Source organism: Ahaetulla prasina, chromosome 8, assembly GCF_028640845.1.
Source record: "Ahaetulla prasina isolate Xishuangbanna chromosome 8, ASM2864084v1, whole genome shotgun sequence".
NCBI lineage: Eukaryota > Metazoa > Chordata > Lepidosauria > Squamata > Colubridae > Ahaetulla > Ahaetulla prasina.
Window position 1 is genome coordinate 10,343,117 of NC_080546.1, and position 21,659 is coordinate 10,364,775.

The 21,659-nt window shown below is 46.2% G+C and overlaps 1 protein-coding gene across 2 annotated transcripts in view; it reads left to right on the plus strand.

Moving 5' to 3' along the window:
- The window catches only part of SHROOM3 (shroom family member 3), a 261,704-nt gene that overhangs the window by 132,677 nt on the left and 107,368 nt on the right, over window positions 1-21,659 (plus strand). Inside the window, exon 1 of one of the 2 annotated variants that reach the window (XM_058193381.1) lies at window positions 18,966-19,237. The exons of the other annotated variant lie outside the window; for it this stretch is intronic. The gene's annotated coding sequence lies outside the window, so the exon portion shown is untranslated. Of the gene's footprint in view, window positions 1-18,965; window positions 19,238-21,659 lie in introns of those variants that run through there. 2 annotated transcript variants of the gene reach the window in all.

Consider the following 21,659-nt stretch of genomic DNA (forward strand, 5'->3'; position numbering starts at 1 on the left):
ATTACCAAAACCTTGACGCGCACCCGGAAGGCCACAGGTAGCCAGTGGAGTCTGCGCAGGAGAGGTGTCACATGGGAACCACGAGAGGCTCCCTCTATCACCCGCGCAGCCGCATTCTGGACCAACTGGAGCCTCCGGGTGCTCTTCAAGGGGAGCCCCATGTAGAGAGCATTGCAGTAATCCAGACGAGACGTCACAAGGGCATGAGTGACCGTGCATAGGGCATCCCGGTCTAGAAAGGAGCGCAATGCTATGCTATGCTATGCTATGCTATGTTATGCTATGCTATGCTATTCATAATTTTCCAGAAACAAGGAGCAGGAAAAAAGGAAGTGGTTTGTTGATCCAAAGCCGTACAAGCAAAGAGAACATAGCTATTTCTTTCTGGATCAACTCCCTGGAGTTTTGAATCTCGCCCATCCTTACCCAGACATGTTAACCTTTTGCATGCATCGCACACATTCTTTTCATGCGGAGCCCAGATCCGTCATCGGAGTCTCAAGGATGAGTTAATAGCATAGCAAAGCCTGGCCAGAAATGAGTTGTCAGTCTTGTGTTTGGGGTGGAAAAGTGGTTTCCAACCAGTCGAAATGTAGGTTATTATGAGTCAGCTATGCAAAGCACCGCTAGCGAATTATTTTTGTATTATCTAGCTTCAAGGGCGTAGATAAGTACTTCTGCACCGTAAGCCACTCGGCTTGTAAGTTGACTTCAAGCAAACATACCAAAAAAGCCATAAGGGCAAAAGAAAGCTTGAATTTCTTCATCGTCAAAAACTCTTTGGAGATTCTATCAAAGCATATTTTTCAACGTATTTTCAGAGGAGGAAATTATAGGCCAAAGTACGAATTATTGCAAAGATCAGGTGATTTGGGTTTTGTTTTTTTCTGATCTGGCTAAAAAGGCATCAATGCTTTAAAACTGTAAGTCAAAGTAGCTGGTTATACTGTTACCAAAAACAAAAGAGCAAACCCCTATTAAATTTAAAACTAAGATTTTGATGCAGCAAAAAACGCCTCTAAATGGGGCGAACTACAACTTTAATCTAAACCCAAAATTATATTTATTTATTTCATAGAATCATAGAATAACAGAGCTGGAAGAGACCTTGGAGGTCTTCTAGTCCAACCCCCTGCTTAGGCAGGAAACCCTACACCACTTCAGACAAATGGTTATTCAACATCTTCTTAAAAACTTCCAGTGTTGGAGCATTCACAACTTCTGGAGGCAAGTCGTTCCACTGATTAATTGTTCTAACTGTCAGGAAATTTCTCCTTAGTTCTAAATTGCTTCTCTCCTTGATTAGTTTCCACCCATTGCTTCTTGTCCTGTCCTCAGGTCCTTTGGAGAATAGTTTGACTCCCTCTTCTTTGGGGCAACCCCTGAGATACTGGAACGCTGCTATCCTGTCTCCCCCAGTCCTTCTTTTCATTAAACTAGGCATACCCAGTTCCTGCAACCGTTCTTCATATGTTTTAGCCTCCAGTCCCCTAATCCTCTTTGTTGCTCTTCTCTGCACTCTTTCTAGAGTCTCGACATCTTTTTTACAGCGTGGCGACCAAAATTGAATACAGTATTCCAAGTGTGGCCTTACCAAGGCATTATAAAGTGGTCCTAACACTTCACATTATTTATTTGTTTGTCTATTTATTAAATTTATTCGCCGCCATCTGACCACAAGATGGTAAATGGAAATTAATCAAGGAGAGAAGCAACCTAGAACTAAGGAGAAATTTCCTGACAGTTGGAACAATTAATCAGTGGAACAACTTGCCTCCAGAAGCTGTGAATAGAATAGAGCAGAACAGAATTCTGGTGGCTCAGACTGGTAAGACAATCTGTTATTAACAGCAGCTGCTTGCAATTACTGCAGGTTCAAGTCCCACCAGGCCCAAGGTTGACTCAGCCTTCCATCCTTTATAAGGTAGGTAAAATGAGGACCCAGATTGTTGGGGGCAATAAGTTGACTTTGTATATAATATACAGAATGATGAAGACTATTGCTTGACATAGTGTAAGCCGCCCTGTGTCTTCGGAGAAGGGCTGGATATAAATGCAAATTTTAAAAAAATTCTTTATTGGGCAAGTGTGATTAGACACACAAGGAATTTATCTTTGGTTTATATGCTCTCAGTGTACATAAAAGGGAAAAAAAGAAAAAAGAAATAATACATTCATCAAGAATCATAAGATACAACACTTAGTGATAGTCATAGGTTACTAATAAGCAATCAAATCATACTAGGAAACAAACTGAACAATAGAAATCGTAAAAATACAAGCAACATGGTTATAGTCGTAAGTGGGACGAGATAGGAATAGGAAGGATGAGAAGAAGAATAGTAATGCAGTGCTCCAACACTGGAAGTTGTTAAGAAGAGATTGGACATTTGACTGAAATGGTATAGAGTCTCCTGCCTGAACAGAGGGTTGGTCCCTTCCTACTCTGTCATTCTATTATTCTGTATTACTCTGCTTTCAGCAAAATTGTTGTGAAATGCAGTTATGAAACCACAGGATGATGCAAACTGTAAGAGATAAGCAGGCCAAGACCGAAGGTGGGGTCAAATGCGTCATTGGAGTGGCATCCTTACACAGCCACAAGAGGCTTAAGTCCAGTCCCCTGTGAATTCCATTGATCCTTACCTAGCGCCAATTTGGCTTGATACAGTAGATATATTCTCATCTATAGGTAGCATATAATAAACCTTTAATGCTTTGAACTCAACTCCTGTGTTGTGACCCAGGCCCAAGTAGGTAGTAGGAAACTCAGTCAGTGGGAAAAAACAAACAAACTTTATTCGAACAGCTGAGAATTACTTCATTATTATTATTATTATTATTATTATTATTATTATTATTATTATTATTAATAATAATAATAATAATAATAATAATAATAATAATAATATTTTAATTTGTATACCGCCCTTCTCCCGAAGGACTCAGGGCGGTGCACAGCCAAAATAAAAGCAAAAACTACAAATACAATACTAAAAACAACCCTTAAAAAACTTATTCAATTGGCCATAAATAAAATATCTCCCTATAAAATTACAAAAATGTAAAACCCATAAAATCAATTTAAAATATTAAAAATTCAAGCCAGTCCAGCAAGACGAAATAAATAAGTTTTAAGTTCGCGGCGAAAGGTCCTGAGGTCAGGTAATTGTCGAAGTCCAGGGGAAGTTCGTTCCACAGGGTAGGAGCTCCCACAGAGAAGGCCCTCCCCCTGGGGGCCGCCAGTCGACATTGTTTGGCTGACGGCACCCTAAGGAGTCCCTCTCTGTAAGAACGCACCGGTCGTTGGGAGATAGACGATGGCAGTAGGCGGTCCCGTAGGTATCCCGGTCCTAAGCCATTCTCAGCGTAGTTCAACTAAATTAAAGCAAATTCCTCCCAACACAAATTCCTCAGTCCTATCACCAACCTTGGTACAATTAGGCAAATTGCCAAAGGCCTTTCTTGGCAAAGTTCAGAAGACACCGATACAAAATAAATGCAAGAAGAAGAAACTATCAACGTTGTTTTCCGGCAAAGCCCAAACACCGTTGCTGGTCTGTTTTAAGCCTTATGGGAGGGGCCAATCATTTCTTGGCCCTACTCCTGAGTCGTCCTCTTTGCTTGAGCTGTTCTTGCCTTTTGGCAGCTCTTCTCATGCGTGCATTAGGAACAGGCTCCTCCTGTTCCTCTGCCTCACTACTGTCAGTCTCTGGAGGCTCTGGAGTCCGCACCTCACTCCCCGATGACCCTGGCCCCACAGCCTTTGACATAGAGCCCTCATCCGGGCCTTCCCCAGCCTCCAGGACTGGCCCACGCTCTTCCTCAGCCTTATTGCTATCCGACTCCGATGCCAGCTCCGCAGGCTGCTGGCGGATCACAACAACCTGCTCCTGGCTACTTGGGCTTGACACCATAAATGCAGCCCAGTTTCTGGATACCTGGAGGGAGATCACATGACCACGAGACAGCTCCCAGGTGTCAGAACTTGTAATCCAGGTCAAAGTACCCTCATGGAGGTCTGTCATAACTCTGAACAGTTGCTAAATGATTGGTTGTAAATTGAGGATTACGTGATTACGTGATCTTACAATCCAATACATCTTAGTTTGGGGAGGGCTGAGAACTGGACATACATTGGGAACAGGGGTGGGTTTCACATTTTGTTGCTACCGGTTCACCGCGCACACGCTCGCTTCGCGCATCTTCCGCACATGCACCCGGCCTTCCGCGCATGTGCTTTGCTCACACAGACATCTTCAATGCATGCAAGTGGCCTCAAAACCGTGCCTAAATAGGACAGCATAGAGTCGGGGCAGGTGGGTGGGCCCGTCTGTGATGTCCACTACCGGTTCGCCCAAACCGGTACGAACTAGCTAAATACCATCTCTGCTTGGGAGACCAAAATCCAAATCTCAGCTCAGTTATGGAGAATATTTGGTGAGCTACAGAGCTAAGAATAAAACAACAGATTGTATCACAGGCAACAGCTTGATGTCTTCAGAGAGAAGCCTGGAAATAGAACAATTGATTGATTATGCAGCTTTGCCAAGTTTCACCGCTCAACATCCACGAATCCACAAAAATCTGCTCACAGAACATGGAATCTGAACTATCGCATGACTCCGGGACACTGCAACCATCATAAAAATGAGTCAGTTGCCAAGCATCTGAATTTTGATCACGCTGCAACCATCTTAAGGGTGGAAAAAATATCGTTGTCGCTTTTTTTCGCTGCCGTCGTGATTTTGAACGGCCACTAAATGAATTGTTGTAAGTCAAGGACTACTGAAATTGATTGATTAAGAAACTCTGCCAAGCTTCACAGCTGAACTTCCACAAAACCACAGAAGTTTGCTGGCAAAACGTGGAATCCAAACTACAGGTCGTCCTTGACGTAGGACCACAATCGAGCCCAAAACGTAGGCTGCTAAGTGAGACATTTGTTAGGTGAGTTTTGTTCCATTTTATGGCTTTCTTGCCAAGGTTGTTAAATGCATCATCGCAGCTGTTACGTTAGTCAAACTATTGTAAAGCAAATCCTGCTTCTCCATTGACTTTGCTGGTCAGAAGGTCACGAAAGGGTTGGTTGACTCCAGGACACTGAATTCTGACCACGTGGGGATGCTGCAGCCATCGTGCCATTGTAACTCTGTACGGTCACTAAACGAACTGTCGTAAGACGAGGACTACCTGTACTTAAGCTGCAAAGATTTGATAGAGCTATTTCCATTTGGAACCTCATCATGATTGTCCAAATAGCAGTAGCACTTAGACTTATATACTCTCTAAGCGGTTTACAGAGTCAGCCTATTGCCCCCAACAATCTGGGTCCTCATTTCACCGATCCTGGAAGGATGGAAGGCTGAGTCAATCTTGAGCCAGTCAAGATCGAACTACTGATGGTTGGCAGAATTAGGCTGCAATGCTGCATTCTAACAACTGCACCAGCAGGAGGGTGAATGAAAAAGGGAATTAAGAGAGGGGAGGGGAGGGAGGGAGGGAGAGCAATATCACTTCATATTGCTCTCTATATATTGTTATAGTGGTATATTGTTCATATATACCGCTTCAAGGTGCTTCACAGCCCTCTCTAAGCGGTTTGCAGAGTCAGCCTATTGCCCCCAACGATCTGGGTCCTCATTTCACCCACCTCGGAAGGATGGAAGGCTGAGTCAACCTTGAACCGGTCAGGATCGAACTGCCGGCGGTCGGGCAGAATTAGCCTGCAATACTGCAATCTAAGGGATATGGTGGCTCAGGGGCTAAGACGTTGAGCTTGTCAATCGAAAGGTCAGCGGTTCAGCGGTTCGAATCCCTAGTGCTGTGTAACGGGGTGAGCTTCCGTTACTTGTCCCAGCTTCTGCCAACCTAGCAGTTCGAAAGCACGTAAAAAATGCAAGTAGAAAAATAGGGACCACCTTTGGTGGGAAGGTAACAGCGTTCCGTGCGCCTTTGGCGTTGAGTCATGCCGTCCACATGACCACGGAGACGTCTTCGGACAGCGCTGGCTTTTCGGCTTTGCAACGGAGATGAGCACCGCCCCCTAGAGTCGGCAACGACTAGCACATATGTGCGAGGGGAACCTTTACCTTTACTGCAATCTAACCACCAGAATCTTGCCTCCGAAACGGAGCCAAACTCTCCTAAATTATCAAGGAGAGGTAAGAAAAAATTCTCTGGTTTTTGGCACATTCTTGAGGCTAATTTCAGAGCTGGGAAGAGACGGATTTCTGAGGCCTGCCAGCAGAGGCAATCGGCCAATTCTACAGTGCAAGCGATTAGTAATTCCACTGTGTAACCTACTTGGCTCAGCTCATTTTAAAATGCCCAGATGCCTTTTCCTCAAGCGACATTTTCACTCAGGTTCCAGGTACGTTCACACCCTGAGGCTGAAGGACACTTTGTGTGCTAAATAGCGGGGAACAAAACACCCCATTTGGAATACTGTGTCCAATTTTGGTCCCTTCAATGCAGGTAGTCTTAAACAGTTTGCTTAGTGACAAGGGCACTGAAAAAAAAAGGACTTACGACCATTTTTCATGCTTACGTCCATTGCAGCATCTCCATCCAAAATTAAGCCATTTGGCAACGGACTCGTGGTTATGACGGCTGCGGTGTCCCGCCACCACGGGATTGCCTTTTGCGACCGTCCGACGTGCAAAGTCCACGGGGAAGCGAGATTCACTTAACAACCGTCATACTAAATTAACAGCTGCAATGATTCACTTACTTGACTGTGGCAAGAGAGGTTGTAAAACGGGGCAAAAGCTCGCATCACAAATGCCTCGCTTCGCTACATAAATTTCGGCTTCAATTCTGGTCATTAAGTCGAGAACTATCTGTACAAAAGATGCTAGAAAGAGCCCCCAGTTCTAAAACAGCTGTGGAGGGGCTTCTCCGTATTGGGAAATTAATCTGAGAATTTAAATCTGGGTGTCGTCTCCCCCCCCAGGACCCAGCTCCAATACTTGAGGGGCTGCCACAGAAAGGAGGGGGTCAAGCTATTTTCCAAAGCACCCGACAGCCACACAAGGAATAATGGATGGAAACTGATCAAGGAGAGATTCAACCTGGAAATAAGGAGAAATTTTCTGAGAGCAATCAGCCAATGGAACAGAATAGAATAGAATTTTTAGAATTTTATTGGCCAAGTGTGATTGGACACACAAGGAATTTGTCTTGGTGCATATGCTCTCAGTGTACATAAAAGAAAAGATACGTTCATCAAGGTACAACATTTACAACACAATTGATGGTCAATATATCAATATAAATCATAAGGATTGCCAGCAACAAGTTATAGTCATATAGTCATAAGTGGAAAGAGATTGGTGATGGGAACTATGAAACGATTAATAGTAGTGCAGATTCAGTAAATAGTCTGACAGTGTTGATGGAATTATTTGTTTAGCAGAGTGATGGCCTTCGGGAAAAAACTGTTCTTGTGTCTAGTTGTTCTGGTGTGCAGTGCTCTATAGCGTCGTTTTGAGGGTAGGAGTTGAAACAGTTTATGTCCAGGATGCGAGGGATCTGCAAATATTTTCACGGCCCTCTTCTTGATTCGTGCAGTATACAGGTCCTCAGTGGAAGGCAGGTTGGTAGCAATTATTTTTTCTGCAGTTCTAATTATCCTCTGAAGTCTGTGTTTTTCTTGTTGGGTTGCAGAACCGAACCAGACAGTTATAGAGGTGCAAATGACAGACTCAATAATTCCTCTGTAGAATTGGATCAGCAGCTCCTTGGGCAGTTTGAGCTTACTGAGTTGGCGCAGAAAGAACATTCTTTGTTGTCCTTTTTTAATGATGTTTTTGATGTTAGTTGTCCATTTGAGATCTTGCGATATGATAGAACCTAGAAATTTGAAGGTTTCTACTGTTGATACTGTGTTGTCAAGTATTGTGAGAAGTGGAAGCATGGAAGGGTTTCTCCTAAAGTCTACCACCATTTCTACGGTTTTGAGTGTGTTCAGTTCCAGATTGTTTTGGTTGCACCACAAGGCTAGTCGTTCGACCTCTCGTCTATATGCGGATTCGTCATTGTCTCGAATGAGACCAATCACTGTTGTGTCATCTGCGAACTTCAGTAGCTTAACAGATGGATCATTGGAGCTGCAGTCATTGGTATATAGAGAGAAGAGAAGTGGGGAAAGCACACAGCCTTGGGGGGCCCCTGTGCTAATTGTACTAATTAAGTTCTGAAAGTTGCCTTCAGAACTTGTGGGAGCTTCATCCCTGGAAACTTTCAAGAAGAGACTGGACTGCCATCTGTCAGAAATGATATAGGGCAATGATGGCTAACCTTTTTGCCATCGCATGCCAGGAGCAGGGGGGAGGGGGGGGTCGTCCGCACACATGCCCACACCCATAATTCTATGTGCCCCGCTCCCACGTATGCACACGTGACCCAGGGCTGGGTTCTACTACTGGTTTGCAACAGGATCGCGCCGCAACCACAATCCACCACTGGCATAACCCACCCACCCCGCCATTATTATTATTATTATTATTATTATTATTATTATTATTATTATTATTATTATTATTATTATTATTATTATTATTATTATTATTATTATTATTATTATTATTATTATTATTATTATTATTATTATTATTATTATTATTATTATTATTATTATTATTATTATTATTATTATTATTATTATTATTATTATTATTATTATTATTATTATTATTATTATTATTATTATTATTATTATTATTATTATTATTATTATTATTATTATTATTATTATTATTATTATTATTATTATTATTATTATTATTATTATTATTATTATTATTATTATTATTATTATTATTATTATTATTATTATTATTATTATTATTATTATTATTATTATTATTATTATTATTATTATTATTATTATTATTATTATTATTATTATTATTATTATTATTATTATTATTATTATTATTATTATTATTATTATTATTATTATTATTATTATTATTATTATTATTATTATTATTATTATTATTATTATTATTATTATTATTATTATTATTATTATTATTATTATTATTATTATTATTATTATTATAATAATAATAATAATAATAATAATAATAATAATAATAATAATAATAATAATAATAATAATAATAATAATAATAATAATAATAATAATAATAATAATAATAATAATAATAATAAAAATAAAAATAATAATAAAAATAAATAATAATAATAATAATAATAATAATAATAATAATAATAATAATAATAATAATAATAATAATAATAATAATAATAATAATAATAATAATAATAATAATAATAATAATAATAATAATAATAATAATAATAATAATAATAATAATAATAATAATAATAATAATAATAATAATAATAATAATAATAATAATAATAATAATAATAATAATAATAATAATAATAATAATAATAATAATATTTTAATTTGTATACCGCCTTCTCCCGAAGGACTCAGGGCGGTTGTTACTTAGGTCACTATGCAAATACTTGTAAGTCAAGGTGGCCTGTATATATACGTACAGGGCTGTACATAAAAGAAAAGATCGTTCATCAAGGTACAACATTTACAACACAATTGATGGTCAATATATCAATATAAATCATAAGGATTGCCAGCAACAAGTTATAGTCATATAGTCATAAGTGGAAAGAGATTGGTGATGGGAACTATGAAACGATTAATAGTAGTGCAGATTCAGTAAATATTCTGACAGTGTTGATGGAATTATTTGTTTAGCAGAGTGATGGCCTTCGGGAAAAAACTGTTCTTGTGTCTAGTTGTTCTGGTGTGCAGTGCTCTATAGCGTCGTTTTGAGGGTAGGAGTTGAAACAGTTTATGTCCAGGATGCGAGGGATCTGCAAATATTTTCACGGCCCTCTTCTTGATTCGTGCAGTATACAGGTCCTCAGTGGAAGGCAGGTTGGTAGCAATTATTTTTTCTGCAGTTCTAATTATCCTCTGAAGTCTGTGTTTTTCTCGTTGGGTTGCAGAACCGAACCAGACAGTTATAGAGGTGCAAATGACAGACTCAATAATTCCTCTGTAGAATTGGATCAGCAGCTCCTTGGGCAGTTTGAGCTTACTGAGTTGGCAGAAAGAACTTTCTTTGTTGTCCTTTTTTAGTGATGTTTTTGATGTTAGTTGTCCATTTGAGATCTTGCGATATGATAGAACCTAGAAATTTGAAGGTTTCTACTGTTGATACTGTGTTGTCAAGTATTGTGAGAAGTGGAAGCATGGAAGGGTTTCTCCTAAAGTCTACCACCATTTCTACGGTTTTGAGTGTGTTCAGTTCCAGATTGTTTTGGTTGCACCACAAGGCTAGTCGTTCGACCTCTCGTCTATATGCGGATTCGTCATTGTCTCGAATGAGACCAATCACTGTTGTGTCATCTGCGAACTTCAGTAGCTTAACAGATGGATCATTGGAGCTGCAGTCATTGGTATATAGAGAGAAGAGAAGTGGGGAAAGCACACAGCCTTGGGGGGCCCCTGTGCTAATTGTACTAATTAAGTTCTGAAAGTTGCCTTCAGAACTTGTGGGAGCTTCATCCCTGGAAACTTTCAAGAAGAGACTGGACTGCCATCTGTCAGAAATGATATAGGGCAATGATGGCTAACCTTTTTGCCATCGCCTGCCAGGAGCAGGGGAGGGGGTCGTCCGCACACATGCCCACACCCATAATTCTATGTGCCCCGCTCCCACGTATGCACACGTGACCCAGGGCTGGGTTCTACTACTGGTTTGCAACAGGATCGCGCCGCAACCACAATCCACCACTGGCATAACCCACCCACCCCCCGCCGCTTCTGGGAGCAAGCAGAAGCACGAAGCTGAAGCCTGAAGATGACGAATGAGACTTCGTCGAAACGTCGCCAAGACACTTCCAATTTTACGCGGGAGAAAACCCAAATAACCAAAGACCTACATACAAACACCCGCGAAAACCTCAGAAAATATATATATATGGATGGAAAGATCTGGAGAGGAAGGAGAACTAAGATACTAGCCCCATGGACTGGTACTTTTGGGAGTCAAGACTCATGCAGGGAAATTTAGATAACTGAAGCCCAACTATTGATTGAGAAAATAGTATCAGCCATGGCCACCGCCATAAATTAAACCCTGTCACTGGCAAATGGAAACAGGCCAAGACAAGAATTCAAATGAAGGATGAACTTTGTGACCTCGGAAGCTATACTAGCTTTGTGCCTGATCAGGACCCCATGATTAAACGCCAGGGACCCCCGCACAAAACTTACTTGTACCCCTCATTAGTCAACACAAAGGAAAACCCTGTAAATTGAGTTCGGAGTGGTCAGGAAGGGCTCACCTCCTCGCTGCATTTACTCAAATGTCCTTACTCAGCAGCTGGCTTGACCTATCGGGATAGACACCGGTTGTATCCACCAGCGTAGAAGTCAGCCATTTGCCTAGACCTGCCTTGGAAGCTAAGCACTTCTCTTTTCCAAACAGCCTGCTTTAAACAGAATGACAGAATTGGAAGGGGCCTTGGAGGTCTTCTAGCCCAGCCCCCTGCTCAAGGAGGAAACCCTCTACTATTTCAGACAAGTGGTTGTCCAATTCTCGTCATTAAAACCTACGGAGATGGAGCACCCACAACTTCTGGAGGCAAGTCGTTCCACTGATGAATTGTTCTCACTGTCATGAAATTTCTCCTTAGTTCTAGGTTGCTTCTCTCCTCCATAAGTTTCCATCCGTTGCTTCCTGTCCTGCCCTCAGGTGCTTTGGACAATAGCTTGACTCCCTCTTCTTTGGGGCAGCTCCTGAGATATTGGAAGACTGCTATCATGTCTCCCCTAGTCCTTCTTTTCATTAGACTAGAAATACCCAGTTCCTGCAATTGTTCTTCATATGTTTTAGCTTTTCAAGATCCCTCTTCTGAAACTAATGCCCACACCTGTCTCCACTCAGAAAGGTCTTTGCGGTGACTTATTGATGCCTTTGACCCTACAAAAAGATGGAGAAGACTGAAGAGCAGGAGGAAGAGGAGGAGGAAGAAAATAAAAGTTTTGCAATTGGAAGGAAACCACAAGAAACAGCTGGTCCAACTTTCTGCAGTCTGTAGGATAACCAATAAACCAATAAAACCATCCTTGAGAGGCTACCAAGAAGCACTTCCAGAGATGGAGAGCCACCACCTCTTTAGATAAAGACAGTTCCATTCTTGGACAGGTTTTACTTTCAGGTTTTTCTTACATTTAAATAAAATCTAAGGAGATTAGACTCTGGGTTTGGTTCCTTGCTGCTGTTATTTGTGAAGTCGTGTCAGACCCATTGCAATCCCATGGACAACATTCCTCCAGGCCTTCCTGTCCTCTACCTCTGAAGTTCCCACCTACTGCTTCAGTGACTTCATCCAGCCACCTCGTTCTCTGCCGTCCCCTTCTTTTGCTCTCAATCATTCCCAGCATTAGGCTCTTCTCCATGGAGTCCTTCTTTCTCATTAGGTGGCCAAAGTATTTCAGTTTCCTCTTCAGGATCTGGCCTTCTAAAGAGCAGTCAGGGTTGATCTCCTGTAGGACTGACCAGTTGGATCGCCTTGCAGTCCAAGGGACTCGCAGAAGTCTTGTTGTGTCCTCCCTCACCTCCGTCCGAGTGATGGCTTAATTAACCAGCACTATTCAGCTCTGGCAGGGGCTAGGACGTTGAGCTTGTTGATCGAAAGGTCGGCAGCTCAGTGGTTCGAATCCCTAGTGCTGCCGTGTAATGGGGTGAGCTCCTGTTACTTGTCCCAGCTTCTGCCAACCTAACAGTTTCGAAAGCACGTAAAAATGTAAGTAGAAAAAATAGGGACCACCTTTGGTGGGAAGGTAACAGCGTTCCGTGCGCCATTGGCGTTGAGTCATGCCGGCCACATGACCACGGAGATGTCTTCAGACAGTGCTGGCTCTTCGGCTTTGAAACGGAGATTAGCACCGCCCCCTAGAGTCAGCAACAACTAGCATGTATGTGCGAGGGCAACCTTTACCTTTACCTTTACCAGCTCTGGCAGCAGAATAGCCAGCGTCTGCCAAGAGCCTCTGTTATCGTCCACGACCCTGGTGAGTCACTCAGAAACAAACTTCAGCTCTTAATCAGTGGATTTGCCTGTTACAAAGAGACACACCAGCTCTTGCTGCCTTTTATATCCTGTGGGGTGTGGCTCCATGACTCAGCACTTCCTAGGCCTGCCCCACCCTTGCTTCTGTTGTTCCCTCCTCTCCTGCCTATGAAACCTAGGGTCCAACCAAGCCTGACTGCCATCAGCTGGGTCTGCAGGCGTGGCCTGGGGAGGGGGAAGAGTCAGGGGACGGAGACCTCATTATTTCTTCCACCTGGCCTGCTTCTGGCTCCTGGAGCTGAGCCAGGGAAGCCGGTGCTCCCGAGGTAAGTCCTGACGGCCCTTCCCCCTCACTGTCCAAGTCACTTTCTGGCAGGAGGCCCGGCTTGGGAGGCGCAGACACAACAAGTCTTCTCCAGCACCAGAGTTCAAAGGCCTCAATTCTTTGGAACTCAGCCTTTCTTATGGTCCAACCTTCACAGCCATCCATTGCAACTGGGAAAACCATCGCCTTGACTATACGCACTTTTGTTGGCAGGGTGATGTCTCTGCTTTTTAGTACGCTGTCTAGATTTGCCACAGCTTTCTTCCCCAGGAGCAAGGGTTTGGTTCCTACAAACCTAGAAAAGACTCCATCTTTTGTAAGCTCCCATTTTGTACCTGGACACGACGGTCATGCCCTCCTTCAGTCTTTTCTCCATAGGGAACCTCTCAAATCCTTTCCATCTGTGCTCACAGGACGTGTTCTGAAGTCTCTGTAGCATCCTTGAACCTTCTCCAACTTGTCTTCTGGAAATATAGAAGCCAGAAGAAAGACGAAGGCTTACAAACACCTCCAGGTGACAAACATATCCAATATGTCTTCCTCCTCCTATTTCCTCCACAACAAGAACCCCGTGAGGTGGGTTGGGCTGAGAGACAGAGAGTGACTGGCCCAAGGTCACCCAGCTAACTTTCAAGGCTAAAGCAGAACTAGAACTAGAACTCACCGTCTCCTAATTTCTAGTTTGGCGCCTTTAACCACTACTAGACCAAACTGTCTCTCTTGCTTAACAGGCAGGGGTTACAGGTTGTCTTCAACTTACAACCATTTGTTTAGTGACCGTTCAAGGTTACCACACCACTGGGGAAAAAATGGTTTAGGATCATTTTTCACACGATCGAAATTCAGGCGCCTGGCAACTGTCTCGCATTTATGAGGGTTGCCGTGTCCTGCGGTCACGTGATCCCCTTTCGCGACCTCCTGACAAGCAAAGTCAATGGGGGTAGCCGGATTCACTTAACAATCACATTATTCCCTTAAACAACAGCCGCGATTCACTTTTAGCAACTGCGTCAAAAAAAAAAAGGTCGTAAAATGGGGCAAAACTCACTTAACAAATCTCTTGCTTCACAATGGACGTTTTGGGCTCGATTGTGGGTTGTAGGTCAAGGATTAAGTGTAATGTTGAATGGATCTTACTTAATGGACGGGAGTTTAATGTTCTGATGAGGTATCCAGAAGCCTAAATATGACCCCTTTCTCAGTGGTGGAATTCAGATTTTTTTATTACCAGTTCTGTGAGTGTGGCGTGGCTTGGTGGGCGTGGCAGGGGAAGGATACTGCAAAATCTCCATTCCCTCCCCACTCCAGGGGAAGGTTACTGCAAAATTTCCATTCCCTCCCCAATCCAGGGGGAAGGTTACTGCAAAATTTCCATTCCCTCCCCAATCCAGGGGGAAGGATATTGCAAAATCCCCATTCCCTCCCCACTCCAGGGGAAGGATACTGCAAAATCTCCATTCCCTCCCCACTCTAGGGGAAGGTTACTGCAAAATCTCCATTCCCTCCCCACTCCAGGGGAAGGTTACTGCAAAATTTCCATTCCCTCCCCAATCCAGGGGGAAGGATATTGCAAAATCCTCATTCCCTCCCCACTCCAGGGGAAGGTTACTGCAAAATTTCCATTCCCTCCCCACTCCAGGGGGAAGGATATTGCAAAATCCTCATTCCCTCCCCACTCCAGGGGAAGGATACTGCAAAATCTCCATTCCCTCCCCACTCCAGGGGGAAGGATATTGCAAAATCCCCATTCCCTCCCCACTCCAGGGGAAGGTTAGTACAAAATCCCCATTCCCTCCCCACTCCAGGGGGAAGGATACTGCAAAATCCCCATTCCCTCCCCACTCCAGGGGAAGGATACTGCAAAATCCCCATTCTCTCCCTACTCCAGGGGGAAGGATATTGCAAAATCTCCATTCCCACCCCACTCTGGGGCCAGCCAGAAGTGGCATTTGCTGGTTCTCCAAACTATTCAAAATTTCCGCAACCGGTTCTCCAGAACCTGTCAAAACCTGCTGGATTTCACCCCTGCCCTTTCTCCTACTTTTCTTGAATACTTGGAGAAAAATTAGCCCAGTCTTCTGCTTGTTATCCTGAGAAAAACAATTTGAGGGTATAAAAGATCTGGTTTTTGTAATTCTCTTGTTATTAATGGAATTTGGGCGCGTAAGAGAACTGGAAAGAGAGTCGTTTCCCTTTTAGTGCAACATAACCTTTTATGAGCAATGTTAGGATTTTATTTCCAATCATCAATGTTGTATTTGACCTGCTGTGTTTTATTCGGCGGTGGCTGGAATAAAAGAGGAGACATAAAAGATTTCCATTTTTCCGTTTCCATCCTGGAAAGAGAATTCATTCGTTTCGAATGTTGCATTTCACACGTCATAAAATAAATCTAGTTTTTTTTCTTCTCCTTGCTCCGAAAGAACCAGTGAATTTCTCCTCTTGCAAAATTTGGACCATCCTGGTCTATCAGGAGAATGCGCTTGCTCGTCTTGCAAGGAAGTAAAATAATCCAAGACTTTATAAATATTTTTTTTTTTACAGAGTTAGGTTTGTTACAGCTGTTGTGTTGTTGTAGTAAGTATGGTGCAAGAAATTCCAAGGGATACTGCATAGATATTTTGGTGATATTTGTGTGGGGGGGGATGTGAGCGTGTCTTACCACAGTATTTTAGTGAAATGTAGTGATTAAAAAAGGCAGAAGTAAGTACTTCAGTGGCTAAAAGTAGTGGAAATAATACATAGTTCAGTGTATTAGCCTCTTCCAATACATCTTGAGTACATTAGCAGACCAACCTACTACAGATAATCCTCGACTTAAAACAGTTCATTTAGTGACCGTTCAAAGCACAGAACGGCACAGAAAAAAGTGTTTTATGACAGCTTTCAACACTTACGACCACTGCAGCATCCCCAAGGTCACGTGATTGAAATTTAGATGTTTGTTAACTGTCTCATCATGTCTTATGATGGATGCAGTGTCCTGGGGTCATGTGATCTCCTTTTGTGACTTTTCTTGCCACAATTGTTAAGCGAATCACTGCAGTTAATTGATAAGGGTTGCTTATAAATAAAGTGCACATAATAATTTTCTCGGGGGGGTGTGTGTCCAACTAGGCCACCAGTGGGTCCCTATCATGTGTCCCACATTCTGATGCAGTTCCAAGCAATGGGAGTTCCTCTCCTTTGCTAAGTGAACCTGCCCTTGCTGGGTTGCAGTGCCCAGGAGCTGGGTTCGCATCGTCCCTTTAAGCCTCCAAGAGACCCACAGACCCAAGGTAAGCTGTGTGAATCAGTTCCAGGGGTGGAAGTCAAGGGCTCCGCCCGGCAGGCAGGCAAAGTTACCCTGTGTTGTGCTGGCTTGTGCAAAAGGATGCCCATAACCGCCCAGAAATAGTATGTGCAAGGGATGCCCACAACTATGCAGAAACTGCAAGGGATACCTGCAATCACGGATGAACCACTTGTGCAAGGGATGCTCCCCAGAGACTGCCTGCGCCAGGGTTTCACACAACCACCTACAAATGCTTGTGCAAGAAATGGCCACAACCACCCAGAAACCACTTGTGCAAGGGATGCACAATCGTCTACAAATTTTTGTGCAAGGGATGCACACAACCACCCAGAAACCACTTGTGCAAGGGATGCACAATTGTCTACAAATTCTTGTGCACGGGATGCACACAACCACCCAGAAACCACTTGTGCAAGAGATGCACAATCGCCTTCGAATGCATGTGCAAGGAATGCACACAACCACCCAGAAATTGCTTGTGCAAGGGATGGACTAAAACCGCCCAGAAACCGCGCTGCGCAAGGGATGCCCACAACCACCTACAAATGCTTGTGTAAGGAATGGCCACAACTGCCCAGAAACTGTTTGTGCAAGCGATGCACAATCGCCTACAAATGCTTGTGCAAAGAATGCACACAACCACCTAGAAACCGCTTGTGCAAGGGATGCACTCAACTGCTCAGAAACTGCTTGTACCACCTACAAATGCTGGTCCAAGGGATGGCCACAACCGCCCAGAAACCGTTTGTGCAAGGGACGCACACCCGCCTCCAAAGGTTTGTGCAAGGGATACACACAACCGCCCAGAAACCGTTTGTGCAAAGGGATGCACACCCGCCTCCAAAGGCTTGTGCAAGGGATACACACACAACCGCCCAGAAACCGCGCTGCGCAAGGGATGCCCACAACCGGCTACAAATGCTTGTGCCACCGTCCAGGGATGCCGGCAAGGCACAGCACACGCCGGCTTAGCGCAGCCTGCGTCTTTTTCTCAAGGGCTTCCCAACGCTTGAAGGATGCACTGCGCCCCCCGCAACACACACAGACACACACAGAGTCAGCAGATGTGCCGCTACAACCCTCCTCCTCCTCCCCCCCCCCCACGCCATTCCCCCTAACGCCCCCCACCCCTCTCCTCCTCCTCCTCCTCCTTCTCCTCCTCCGGCGGCTTCCACAAGCCTGCGCAACCACAACCCAACGCGGAAGGCGCGTCTCCTCCTCCTCCTCCTCCTCCTCCTGCTGCCGCTGCCCGGCGCTGCAAAGTTGGCTGGCGCGCTGGCCATTGAGATGCAAATCCCGGCGGCTGGAGCCAATCCGCCGTCCGGCCGCCCGAGGCGGGATTACCTGGACGGAGGGAGGAGGTCCGCCCGCTGCCCCGCCGCCGCCGCCGCCGTCCCGCTCGGCTCCCCCCCGCGGGCAAGGCCGGACCCCCCGGCTCCTTCTTCTTCCTCCTCCCCCTCCTCCCGGCGTCCGCCCGGCCGCGCCAGCTCTCCGCGCCGGCTGCGAAGCGGAGCCAGGCGGCTTCTTCCCCCGGAGCCTCAGGAGCATCGGGGGGGCAGCTCCGACGCCGCCTCCGCCGCCGGCCTGGCGCCCGGCGGGATGCGGGGCAAGTGTTGAACTTGGGCTGCTTTGCGGAGGGCGGGCGGTCCGCGGCGCCCCGGACGGCCGGAGGGAGCGGTGAGTGAATGAGCGGCCGGCGTCGCCCGGTTGGTTCTGCGGCGGCTCTGCCTTTCCCGGGGACGGAGCGGAGGACCGGCTGGGCTGCCCTCCGCCTCCGCCTCCTCTGCGCTGCACTCCCGGCTTCAACTTTGCGGCCTCTTCTTCTTCCTCTCCTCCTCCTCCTTTCTTTCCTTCCTCCCTCCCTCTCTCCTTCTTTTTCTGCTTTCCTCTCTCCTCCTTCCTCCCTCCCTCCCTCTTTTCCTTCTTTCCTCCCTTCTTTCCTTCCCAACCTCTTTCCTCCTCCTCCTTTCTTCTTTCTTCTCACCCTTCCATCTCGCCCTCCTCCTCCCTCCCTTTCATTCCTTCCTCCCCTTCCTTCCTCCCTTTCTCCTTCCTTCTTTTTCCTTCCTCCTCCTCCTCCTCCTCCTCCTGCTGCCGCTGCCCGGCGCTGCAAAGTTGGCTGGCGCGCTGGCCATTGAGATGCAAATCCCGGCGGCTGGGGCCAATCCGCCCGCCGGCCGCCCCGGGCGGGATTACCTGGACGGAGGAGGAGGTCCGCCTGCTGCCCCGCCGCCGCCGCCGCCGCCCTCCCGCTCGGCTCCCCCCCGCGGGCAAGGCCGGACCCCCCGGCTCCTTCTTCTTCCTCCTCCTCCTCCTCCCGGCGTCCGCCCGGCCGCGCCAGCTCTCCGCGCCGGCTGCGAAGCGGAGCCAGGCGGCTTCTTCCCCCGGAGCCTCAGGAGCATCGCGGGGGCAGCTCCGACGCCGCCTCCGCCGCCGGCCTGGCGCCCGGCGGGATGCGGGGCAAGTGTTGAACTTGGGCTGCTTTGCGGAGGGCGGGCGGTCCGCGGCGCCCCGGACGGCCGGAGGGAGCGGTGAGTGAATGAGCGGCCGGCGTCGCCCGGTTGGTTCTGCGGCGGCTCTGCCTTTCCCGGGGACGGAGCGGAGGACCGGCTGGGCTGCCCTCCGCCTCCGCCTCCTCTGCGCTGCACTCCCGGCTTCAACTTTGCGGCCTCTTCTTCTTCCTCTCCTCCTCCTCCTTTCTTTCCTTCCTTCCTCCCTCCCTCTCTCCTTCTTTTTCTGCTTTCCTCTCTCCCTCCTTCCTCCCTCCCTCCCTCTTTTCCTTCTTTCCTCCCTTCTTTCCTTCCCAACCTCTTTCCTCCCTCCTCCTTTTTCTTCTTTCTTCTCACCCTTCCATCTCGCCCTCCTCCCTCCCTCCCTTTCATTCCTTCCTCCTTCCTTCCTCCCTTTCTCCTTCCTTCTTTTTCCTTCCTCCCTCCCTCCTCCTCCCCTTCCCTTTCTTCTTCCTTCCTTCCCTTTCTCTTCCTTCTTTCCTTCCTTCCTCTCTTCTCCTCCTCCTTCCTCCCACCCCTTCCCTTTCTCCTTCCTTCCTTCCTTCCTTCTCCTTCCTTCTTTCCTTCCATCCTCCTTCCCTTTCTCCTTCCTTCCTTCCTTCCTTCCCTTTCTCCTTCCTTCTTTCCTTCCCTCCCCTACCCCCACCCCCTCCCTCTCCCTTCCCTTTCTCCTTTCCTTCCTTCCTTCCCTCCCTCCTGCCACCTTTTTCCTCTGCTCAGCCCGACCTTGTCCAGCCCTCCAACCCGGAGCCCCCCAACAGCAGCGGGTGCCAGAAAAAAAAAGAGGCGGGGGGGGCTTTTCCGCGGGACTCTTTCGCCTTTTATCTATCTATCTATCTATCTATCTATCTATCTATCTATCTATCTATCTATCTATCTATCTATCTCTGCTGCCCTCTCAGCCCTGGGTCTGGGGTCTCTGCAGCAGTGCCCCACCACCCCAGGTCGTTGGCTGGGTTGCAGCAGGACTGGCTCGGACTCTGGAGTAGGAGAGTGGCGGGAGTGGGGGGGAGAGAAAGACCAGATTTTATTAAAAGCATTTTCGGTAATCGGAAAAGGTGCCATCAAACTCCTTTTGATTATTTTTTGGGGGTAGGGGTCTCTCTCTCTCTCTCTCTCTCTCTCTCTCTCTCTCCCTCCTCCTTCCTCTCTCCTCCTCCCTCTCTCCTCCCTCCTTCCTCTCTCTCTCTGTTTCTTTCTCTCTCTCCTTCCTCTCTCTCTCTTCCTCCTTCCCCTCTCCCTCTCTCTTTCTTTCTCTCCTTCCTCTCCCTCCTTCCTCCCTCCCTCCCTCTTTTCCTTCTTTCCTTCCTCCTCCTGCCACCTTTTTCCTCTGCTCAGCCCGACCTTGTCCAGCCCTCCAACCCGGAGCCCCCCAACAGCAGCGGGTGCCAGAAAAAAAAAGAGGCGGGGGGGGCTTTTCCGCGGGACTCTTTCGCCTTTTATCTATCTATCTATCTATCTATCTATCTATCTATCTATCTATCTATCTATCTATCTATCTATCTCTGCTGCCCTCTCAGCCCTGGGTCTGGGGTCTCTGCAGCAGTGCCCCACCACCCCAGGTCGTTGGCTGGGTTGCAGCAGGACTGGCTCGGACTCTGGAGTAGGAGAGTGGCGGGAGTGGGGGGGAGAGAAAGACCAGATTTTATTAAAAGCATTTTCGGTAATCGGAAAAGGTGCCATCAAACTCCTTTTGATTATTTTTTTGGGGGGTAGGGGTCTCTCTCTCTCTCTCTCTCTCTCTCTCTCTCTCTCTCCCCCTCCCTCCTTCCCTCTCTTCCTCCCTTTCTCTCCCTCCCTCCTTCCCTCTCTCTCTCTGTTTCTTTCTCTCTCTCCTTCCCTCTCTCTCTCTCTTTCCCTCCTTCCCCCCCTCTCTCCCTCTCTCTTTTTTCTTTCTCTCCTTCCCTCTCCCCCCTCTCTCTCTTTCTTTCTCTCTCCCTCCTTCCTCTCTCTCTTTCTCTCCCTCCTTCCCTCTCTGTCCCTCTCTCTTTTTTCTTTCTCTCCTTCCCTCTCCTTCCCTCTCCCCCCCCCTCTCTCTTTCTCTCCCTCCTTCCCTCTTTCTCTCCCTCCCTCCCTCCCTCCCTCCCTCTCTCTCTCTCTCTCTCTGGAATTACTTTGAGTAAAGAAAAAAATCCAAATTGTACCGTCTGGAGGGCACATGTTTTTTTCCCCCCCCTGTTTCCGTGTACACTCAAATCCTGCCATTAAAAAGGAGCTCGTAAAAAGTCGGGAAGCGAAGAAACCTTTTGGTTTCTGCAAGATTTCTTTTCCATCCCTCAGGGATCTTTGTTAAAGAGCAAGAGGGGGACGACAACGACAACCAAACTGTCACCCACCCTAAAAATGTTGACCAGCTGTCTTTTTATTTTGCTTGCTGGCTTGTTTTATAGCTTTTAAAAGTGGGTCTGCTTCACCAAAGGAGGCAGATTCAGTAAATTCTCCA